The sequence below is a fragment of the Lactuca virosa genome, chromosome 2, assembly GCF_052849685.1.
Source record: "Lactuca virosa cultivar CGN04683 chromosome 2, Lactuca_virosa_CGN04683_v6, whole genome shotgun sequence".
Lineage (NCBI taxonomy): Eukaryota > Viridiplantae > Streptophyta > Magnoliopsida > Asterales > Asteraceae > Lactuca > Lactuca virosa.
Window position 1 is genome coordinate 31,173,474 of NC_136427.1, and position 10,649 is coordinate 31,184,122.

The 10,649-nt window shown below is 34.0% G+C and overlaps 1 long non-coding RNA gene and 1 pseudogene across 7 annotated transcripts; one reads left to right on the forward strand and one right to left on the reverse strand.

Moving 5' to 3' along the window:
- Positions 1–3,327: 3,327 nt before the first annotated feature.
- LOC145159000 (uncharacterized) lies at positions 3,328–7,259 on the forward strand. Of its 6 annotated transcripts, none has more exons than XR_013737421.1 (7): positions 3,328–3,729; positions 3,787–3,870; positions 3,951–3,996; positions 4,123–4,225; positions 4,309–4,352; positions 4,579–4,964; positions 5,032–7,259. It is a non-coding gene; the product is annotated as an uncharacterized LOC145159000 (long non-coding RNA). The 6 variants fall into 6 exon arrangements; XR_013737422.1 differs by having other exon boundaries at positions 3,803–3,870; XR_013737423.1 differs by having other exon boundaries at positions 3,328–3,702.
- Positions 7,260–7,512: 253 nt separating this feature from the next.
- LOC145158998 (tubulin beta-1 chain-like) lies at positions 7,513–10,353 on the reverse strand (annotated as a pseudogene). The gene is made up of 3 exons (XR_013737417.1): positions 9,773–10,353; positions 9,397–9,666; positions 7,513–8,439 (listed from the first exon to the last, which is right to left on the reverse strand). The product of XR_013737417.1 is annotated as a tubulin beta-1 chain-like (transcript).
- Between the last annotated feature and the right edge of the window lie 296 nt (positions 10,354–10,649).

Sequence of the window (10,649 nt, forward strand, 5' to 3'; positions counted from 1 at the left end):
TTTGAATCAAACCTTTGTTTCTTGTAAAACTGTGTATCCTAGTATACTTGAATCATGTATTATTGCTCTATGTATCATAAATTATACCTATTATAATTTATATGTACTTTTTGAATTGGTATTTGATTGTGTTTGAATGTAATCCCTTGCTCAACATGTTACAAAGGGTATTTAAACTAGATGAAATAACTTTTATATTTATATACATATACAATTATATATAAGTAAAATTTAAATGACATTCGGACAAATAACCGGTACTATAAGCCCACATCCAAACAAGGAAAAGGACCCATAATGAGTTATTAGTCCTAAGTCTTTTAAATCTTATTTATATAAATATATATATATATATATATATATATATATATATATACAAATATGAATTTTGGGGAAAAATATAAGTTTACAAAAGAGTTTAATGTTTTTAGAATATTTTGATGATTTAATGTCGTTTTATCATGATTTTATAACACAAAGTTGTTGTGTTATATTTGTATCCCCCCCCCCCCCTAAAACAATATAAATTATGAAAATACGGGGGTATGAACTCACTTGATAGGTGGTGATTTGGACAGTGTTTCGTTTCCTGGAAAGGAATTTATTTGACGAAAAACCGGCTTAAATCGAGCAGAGTTTCGACTGGAGAAAGTTGTTTTTCTCGGGAATCTCGGGGCTTCGAGGCTTGCTTAGGGTTTTAGACTTGATACCGGGGCTTTGGGGGTTGTATGTAAGTTTGTGGAAGTGAAAGGAGTGAAAAGAAATGGAAAATGGGGTGAAAAGTGTAAAAAATCGGAAGAGTCTCGCATGCCTTATATAGGCTGAAGCCTTGGATCCGAAGCTGGGAGAAGCTGTCGCGTGTTCGGACAGGTGGCGAGGGAAGAGGGCTCGCTTCGGACAGCTGGCTCGGTGTGTCGGATCAGGAGTGGATCGAACTTCGGTCCAATCAGAAGGTGCCACGAACAACTTCGGTCCAATCAGAAGGTGCCACAAGGCAGACGCGGAGAAGCCTCGCATGCGAGGGTGACGTGGCCGAAGGTACACCATGCGAATTTTCCCGGTTTTCAACATTTCTCAATTTTTGTGCCCAAAACTTGCGAAATTCATAACTTTCGCATACGAGCTCTGTTTTCGACGTTCTTTATATGCACGCGTAGGTAAAATTATACTCTACGACTTTCGTTTAGACTTCGTCGGCTAATCCCAGGACCTCTCGGGCTATACATAGCCCCGCCAATGATAGTAAATATAACAAATGAGTTACTGAAAATCACCCGAAACAAAAGTAGACTGAGAAACGTTACCGGCGTGATCTAGATGAACTTCCACCTCTCGGAGCACCTACATACCATACCAATAACCCCTACTTAGATCGTATTTCAAAGCTTTATTTGATAATACTTATTTTATAGTTTACTTTTACTTTAACTGTCGTTATAACAGTATATACGTGGATTGATTTACCCTTGCTAGACCCATTCTTTCAATGATATTATTAAGTATTCTTTGAGTTCATTCTTTTACCTTTTCAGGGATATAAAGTACATTCTCTAAAGATATTTTGTTGATTTTATATGAATTTTACAAGTAAACCCCACAAAGAGTTGGAATTAGTTTAAGTGGTCTAACGTTTAGGGAAACTAGACTCCCTAAACTTTCGATAAAACTAGACCTCATATAATTCGTACACTATGTTGAAGTCATAGTGAATTAATTCAAACACATGACTAGTTTTGTTACAAGATAAAGAGAAAGGTAAATGATAATGTTTTCCTAGTTGACAAGCATGACACAAAGATATATTTTGACTAGTTGACAAGCATGACACAAAGATATATTTTGACTAGTTGACAAGCATGACACAAAGATATATAGATATATTTTGACTGAACTGGGAGTTGATATTAGTAAGTGCAAAAACCAATTAACTGGTAATAGGATTTGAACTCATGGAGGTAGAAGAGGTTGTTGGTGTGGTCATCGAGAACCAGAAAAAAATCCAAAAAATAAATTTAAAAGAGACAGAAAATAATAGGCTAGAAGCTAATCTTGGGAGAAAGAACGTAATGCACCCGTAGTATCTTCGGGAACAACAAAAGACCGACGAGACAAGCAACGATGTGAGGAAGCAGTCGGCGAAACAAGAATCGATCGACCTAGGGAAAATGGTATCAACGTGATACTGAGAAAAGAGATCGGAAAAAAATAAAAAATAAAAAACAAAATGAAGGAATTGAGTTTTTTATTTATAGTATGCTCACAAGTTATTGGCTTGATACCATGATAGATATTGTGGAAAACCAATTGATTAGGGTTGCACGTATAGATATCAATATATAATGTTACATATTAAAAAAAACCCCTATACTATATTATAAAAGAGTATAAAACAATATAAAACTATCTAACGGTGTTCTTTGAACAAAATGTGAACAAAATATACAGTGTAATGGCTATACCTGGATAAAAGTTAAGTTGGTTGGTAATATTTATACAACAAAAAGTTCATTGATGTTTTTTACATAATTATAATACTTTGTTACTCGTATCATTATTCTAATAAATAAATAGTTTTAATCTTCTTTTGTCAAGTGTCACTCTAATACAACTATTCATTAATATTATGTCATGTGTCATATATATATATATATATATATATATATATATTAGACAACTCATTTCAAAATTCAAATTTACATTTTCTAATTATATGTTAGATTTGAAGTTATAAAAACTTTAAAAATTTGATATACCTCTTAATTAATAATTTATTTAAAATGATTTATTTAAAATAATTGATTAATAATTATAAATTTTAATTATAACCGTAGTTCTCATGGGTTATAAACTAGTTTTCTTTAATACGTTTGATTGTGAAATAAAAAGGATTCAACTTCGTTATAGTTCTTCAAATTTGTTTGATTTATTTTACCATTTTTAAATACGGGTAAAAAGAGCTCAAGTCCACATATTTCGCTATTAAACTAAAAATAATCTGTGTTTGAAAAAAAAACGCCTCAATTACACATGTCTACAACAAATAATAAAATCTAAACAATATATAAACATTATTTACTTTTAATATTGAATTTTATTTCATATTTTATCAACCAAAAACGTGACAAAAGATTATACTTTGTATTCTAATTTTTATATAGATCTGAAGGGGAAAAATCACAAAGTAAAAGAATTATATTCATTCAAAAATTGTCTCTTTTCCATTTTCAGACAAAATAAATAGAATGGTGAAAATTTATATTTATATATTATATTATACATATTAAACTTGGACAATTCTTAGGAACAGTACCTAACCGGGGTCTAACCAAGGTACTGTTCCTCCGGTTACTCTCCTCTATATCATGGTTGCCGCTTCCGGATCCTTCCCACCGCCTCTCTTATCACCGTTCTTATTCCTTATCTATTCAACTGCAACTAATCTTTCTCTTCGAACCCAAACTCAAACAACCGTTCATCGGCTTCTTCTTCTCCGCATCTGTTGCCGCCATCTTTGGTTGACTCCCATATCCGACTGAGACGTACTCTGGCTTATTCTTCTTCACCGTTTTGCTTATTCCTCCACCGCCTCATCTAATACTCCTTTATTCCATTTTGAGGCCGCCTCTCCCTTCTTCCGTTTCCGGTTCAGATCAGACATGTTTCCGATTTTTCTTTTTAGCGACTTCGTTTCTTTATTTCTCGGCATGTACAAGTCGATCCTTCATCTAGGTATGGTTTCTATTTTGGGTTTATTGTGATTTTAATTATAGCTATTAAATCTGGCAGCGGAAGTGGTTTTCAGCCAGCTCCAATACCGACTGGTTTTGAACGAGCTCCGTGTATCCGTTCTCGCATCTGGAATCAGTTCAGGTAAAGGGCTTCAATTTCTAATTTCCTTTTTTCCTACGCACCGACGTTCCTATTTAGTTTTAATTTCATTTGATTTTTAGATAATCAGATGAAGGAGAGCATATCGCGTTCGGTTTTGGTGCATAGGTGTTGGTCCAATTCGTTTCTATTTTCCCTCCATTAATGTTGAAACTTAAAATTTCATATGCTTTTTTTCCTCATTCAATTTGATTACGCCCGACATTGATTCTATTTCAAATCTTCGTTTTTCAGTGATTTTACCCTTCGTGGCGAAAAGAGGAGCGCTTCAATGCATCTGATGCTGATGGAGATGGTTTGTTGAATGTAACTGACTTCAATGAGTAAGTTATTAAAGGTATAAAAATTTATATATGGTTTTCTTTTTACACTTCCATCTTCTCCTTCTCCTAAAATTTGAGGCTTTTTTGTGATATTTAGCTTTCAGCACCCTGCAGAGACTCGTAATCCAAGACTGATTCAAAGTAAGTTCAAGGAGTTCTTCCATGAACTATTTAACCTTGTAAGAAAATATGGTGAAGATAGTCATAATTATTCACATGAATCTACTGATTCATTGGAATCCCCTACAAAGAAGTGTTCTGCTTTATAATTTTTTTTAATGATTTGGGAGTTGCTAATATCTTATGGATTGACTTCTCACACAACTGGTTTTAAATTTTTTAATGAGGCTGAGTTTTGATATTGTAGCTACTTGTATGATGTGGAACTTCTATCTGTCATCGGGAAGCTTCACTCTTCAGATTGTTATAATGCCAAACAATAGATAGGTTATATTATATCACAGGTAAGCATGGTTGATTTTGATGTCTTCTTATAGCTTTGGCCTTGAAATTGTAGTAATTCAGTAGATACAATCATGTAGATTGACTTCTTTGTCTGAATAGTCAATGACTTTTTCAGATTTGAGCAAATTGATTGAGGGTTTGTAAGTTGACTAGATAACATGCGTAATAAGCATCAGAAAACCTACATATCTTTTACTTCACCTTCTTCCGTATCTACTGCTGATTCCTTTGATTCTCCTTTTTAGGGATTTAGAAAGGCTGGTGAAAGTGGATTTACAAAAATCACAGGTAACTATTGTTTAGTTCCCAATTTACACAAAGTATTAATCATTAAAGAAAGGTTCTTTTTTTGCAGAATGAATTGGCAACTTCGGACCAGCAAAAGTCAGATGATAAGATGTTGAAGTTGGTATATGATCAAAAGGTTCATTTAATTCTTCTTTTTAAGTCTTGAGTTCTATGATTTGGGTTCTGCTTTTGGTATCGATTTGAACATCTATTAACACATATTTTGGCATGCCATAAGGATGAAGTGTATTTTAGGGGCATTAAGTTTTTTTCTTGAATTCTAAGATTCTAAGATATGACCTTTTGGAAAAAAAGAAAATAAAAGTTTAATCTGTTTTCAAATGGTACCTCAGATACAGATAAGAAACGGTCCCTCTCTGTGTATTGTTGCACCTTCTCCTGTGGTTGCCCAGTAAAGGCAACATACATCATGTAAATTTTCTGCAAAATAAAAAGGAAAAAAGGTATAAATAACATTTATATTGATTATTAGACAAACAGAAAATGAAAATTCAACTGGGAAAAGCTTCATTGACTTGGCGCCTTACACCCTCAACATGACCCTGCAAGAAACAAACTAAGAATTGAACTTTTGTTTTTATTTATTTCATAAATATAATGAGGGTATTTTAGTCTTTTAACAAAAGAAAGGAAGAACAGAATTGGATTCCCACCCTCCTTTAGGAACATGGAATTTGAAGGATTCCAGGAAATGAATTCTGTCTAAACAAACCTTGGAAACGAATCTCAAATTCCAATTCCACATGCATAAAGAACGAAAACAACATTTGTTCTTAGAAATTACAAAAGAAAAAAAGGAGGCATACCCCACATCCACTTTGTGGTTGATGTATCATAATACGGGCATTTGACATTTCATATCTCATGCCCTTTTCCCCACCAGCAAGAAGAAGTGCTCCGAAAATTATGAGGGGGGCTTTCTGTTTGATTTGGCTGGAATTGGAATTTAATTCCATTCCAGTGTTACAGGGCTTGCCATGTCTAAGGTACATTTATTTTATTTAGCATTTGTAGATTTAGGTTTTTTTTTTTTTTTTTTTTTTTAATTTTTTATTGTTATTTATATTCATTTCTTTACAATTAATATATGCAATCTGTGAAGATAATAGTGCATCAAGATTTGGTGCATGATAGTTTTAGCACCATTGTTATTAAATTCATTAATGAGAATGAGACCAATGAAGAATTATGTCGATGACATAAAACAAAATTGGTGTTGACTTTACTTCCACTATACAAGTGCTCTTTTTAGTGTTGCTTCGATAAGAAGCATTTTAAATTTCTTCAGTTTACATTTTAATCATTAAATTTAAAAAATTCCTTTAATATAGAATCTATTTATGGTATTGTATGGATTTGTTTATTCATGGACACAATCACATACCGAAATCGTACTAAACAAGTTTATTCTCCTTCTGATACAACTGGATTGCAGGTTTGTTTTTTCTATTTGTCATACTTAATTATATACAATTTTATCTTTGGAGCTGTCTAAGTCCATCCCCGCAAAGTGGGGTTATCAAACAATTTTTAATCTTATATCCTTTTAAAACATGATTGGTCAATATTTTCCATGTTTTAGAGATCCGTAGCATCATCAAACAGAAGACCTGCAATTCTTCCTAATGACGAATACGAAATATATTGCACCCCTTGAACTAATATTCCGTTTATTCACTTCAGATTTGATCGCTATATCAGTTGGCCTCAATTTCACTTCTACTTCATGAAAAAAAAAATACCTAAACTGTGAAAAAAAGATGAAATGATTAGATAACATCTTTTTCTATAAATGAATTATTATTTAAAGAGAGTTTGCTCAACCATTAAGTTGCCTCACATATCCCTTACAGCCAGGTTAGTTTCTTCCTCTATTTCTTTAATGTTTAAACTACAGAAACATATTATAAAAACTATTTTCTTTTTTACTTCACATCACATGACAGGTGAATGAAACCGAGTTCATCAAACATGCAACAAAGTTAAATCTCCAACTGTGTAGTGATGGATTAGTTCAAGAAGGAATGAAGTTATTTGAGAGTCGAATAATCCCTGAGGCTGTAACATACACCATGGCAATTGGGAAAGGGTTCCGCTGATGGGATTGTACCCCTATTTAATGCATTTAGTAATGGTATTTTGATCCACGGGATATGTATAACCCTTTTTCAATTTTTGTCCCTATAGAAACCAGCTCACGCTTTTGGCCCTTAATTGAGGTTTTCCTATCCTTGCATTGGGTTTTATTTTTATAAATTAAGTTTTTATTAAAAACTTGCATTTTAGGAGATTACACTTTTACAGCAAAGCGATGACGTCCCACAAATGTAATTCTTCTTATTCTTTTCTTTTGATCTTTTCTTAAAGCCATTGCTTTTTAATCTTGTATTTTTATAAAACATGATTGGTCAATATTCTTATAGCAAAGCGATGACGTCCCACAAATGTAATCCTTCATATTCATAAGAAGCACCAGATGCCAAAAACGATCATATCTGTATAGATCCATCCCGGGCTCCTCATCTAGTTAACAAAATAAATACAATTTTCTTATCGCAATAGAATAAACAATTTGATTCATTTTCTAATTCTATCATACCATTTCGTTTGCATCTGCCTTTGTTACACACGACAAGAGTGAATCAGACATGGATTATACAATTTTTCTAAGAGTATTTCCGATGATCTAAATAAGTCAATGACGTAAATAAGTCATGCATGGAGTCTCTTCTTTTTATAGCCGCATACAAGTCCCTCGACACCTTATTCCAACAACCATTTTACATTTTTAACCCTCGTACTCCCCTTCGCCTTCCTCCTCCTCCTCCACCATCGCATCCTGATACTGCTGATACTCCGCCACCAAATCATTCATATTACTCTCCGCCTCCGTAAACTCCATCTCATCCATCCCTTCCCCCGTATACCAATGCAAAAACGCCTTCCTCCTAAACATAACCGTAAACTGCTCGCTCACTCGTCTAAACATTCTCTTGAATCGAAGTCGAATTCCCGATAAAAGTCGACGCCATTGAAAGCCCCGTTGGAGGGATATCACAAACGCTCGATTTCACATTATTCGGTATCCATTCAACGAAATAAGACGAGTTTTTGTTTTGGATGTTTATCATTTGTTCATCGACTTCTTTCGTGCTCATTTTGCCACGAAACATAGCAGACGCGGTTAGGTATCGCCCGTGGCGAGGGTCCGCGGCACACATCATGTTCTTCGCTTCCCACATTTGTTGTGTGAGTTCGGGGACGGTTAGGGAAATGTATTGTTGGGACCCACGGGAGGTTAGAGGGGCGAAACCGACCATGAAGAAGTGCAGGTGGGGGAAGGGGATTAGGTTGACTGCCAGTTTTCGGAGGTCGGAGTTGAGTTGACCGGGGAAACGAAGGCAACATGTTACGCCGCTCATGGTTGCGGAGATTAAGTGGTTTAGGTCGCCGACTGCAGGTGGAAAAAAATGAAAACGTATTAAATGCAAGAAATAGCAATGTACTTTACTTTCATTTATTCCTATTGAAACTAGTTTAAAAAATCTACCCAACTAGCAATAGGGTCCAAATACGACGCACTTTTCATTGATTTGAATGAGTAGATTTTTATAATGTAAAATGTTTTAGTTAAAAAAAAAAACAAGAATGTTTTAATAGTCGTAGAAGATATAAAGTATGATGCTATAATACACAAATAAATGAAACTACATAGCTATTTCTTGCATTGCTTTATTAATGTTCAAGGCAAGAAATATCGAATTCATTGATTTGTTTAATATAGGATCTTAATTTCATTTTTTTTGTTATTGCGACATTGTTTTTCAAAAACTCTACCTAATTATAGCAATATCATCTGAATACAAGACAATCTTCATCGCTATAGTTGGGATAAATTTTTCAAAATATAATCTTTTTTAATATAACTTCATTTTTAAAAGTGCAATGCTATAATTGGTAGAATTTTCAAAATACAATACCTTAGACAAAAATTAGTACTACTAACATAAAAAGATAAAAGTACCATGTTATAAGACACAAATAAATGGAAGCAAAACGCTATTTCTTGTTTTTAACACTTTTAGTGTTAAACAGATGAAATAGCAATGTAACTTTCATTGATTTGTTTATTATAGCATTCTACTTTGATTTCTTCCTCCTACCACATTTTACTTTGATAGTCTACCTAATTAAATTTAAAGCATTATCACCTAGAAGATTTTTCAAAGTAGAATGTCTCACTAATAAAAAAATTTAAACTACGATGTCCTATAGAAAGAAATAAAAGTATAATGATATAATACCCAATATAATTGAAATTACTTTTTCATTTCTTGCATTGAAAGTTAGTTTTATACTTTTATTGTACGGATCTTAAAATTTGAGATTGTTGAAAGGAAAGAATACTCACAACTTGGAGTGGTGAGCTTTAGGGTTCTGAAACAGATGTCATAAAGGGCTTCATTGTCAAGAACCATACATTCATCAGCATTTTCAACCAGCTGATGAACAGAGAGTGTAGCATTGTAGGGCTCAACAACAGTATCCGAGACTTTTGGCGATGGAAAAACAGAAAATGTAAGCAACATTCTATCTGGGTATTCCTCTCTTATCTTTGAAATCAATAGTGTCCCCATTCCAGACCCTGTTCCTCCTCCAAGTGAATGGCAAACCTGAAACCCTATCATGTATAAGATTACGAATCAGATTACTACAACATATGAAATTGAAAAGATGAAGTTCGTAGATGATTGAGATTCTGTAATTGATGTGAAGTTTATGTATACCTTGTAATAAATCACAATTCTCAGCCTCCTTACGAACAACATCAAGAACAGAATCGATCAACTCAGCCCCTTCAGTGTAATGCCCCTTCGCCCAATTATTTCCGGCACCGGATTGCCCAAACACAAAGTTATCAGGTCTAAAGATCTGGCCATAAGGACCAGATCTAATGCTATCCATAGTACCAGGTTCGAGATCCATGAGTATAGAACGAGGAACGTATCTGCCACCGGATGCCTCGTTGTAATAAACATTGATTCGTTCAAGTTGGAGTTCGGGTGTTGATCCGGTGTAACGGCCGGTTGAATCGATTCCGTGTTCATTGCAGATGACTTCCCAGAACTTGGAACCAATTGGTTGCCGCATTGTCCCCCTTGGATGTGCAAGATCTCTCTCATTTTCGTTGAATTGTTTGGAATTTAGGGGAGATGAGAGGATCTGCGATTTGATTTGGGGACGACGAAGGGGTGACTGGAATGGAGGAGCGATGTGGATTCTAGAGATGAGAGAAATGGTGGGAGAGATTAATACAGGGAGAGAGTGGTTGGACTTGTTTTTACTCCTAGATTTAGAAAGCATGTGGGGTTTCGTTCCTTACAATCATCGTTGACCTCGGTTTTGTTTCTTTTGTTGATCTCAAAGGTACGACAAAATAAAAAGAAATTGATACAAAAGTGGATGATGAATTGATGATACATGAATGATGAAATTAAGAATAAGTTGTAGAGTGTAAATTGCTTGTAGTAGTAACCAATTTTTTTCTGTCTATTTTGTTTTAGATGATGATTATTTTATAAGAACAATTAATTACTAAAACTTGTTAACATATACTGCAAATAATAAAACCTTGAGTCTCATCCCGTTATATAAAACGAGAAA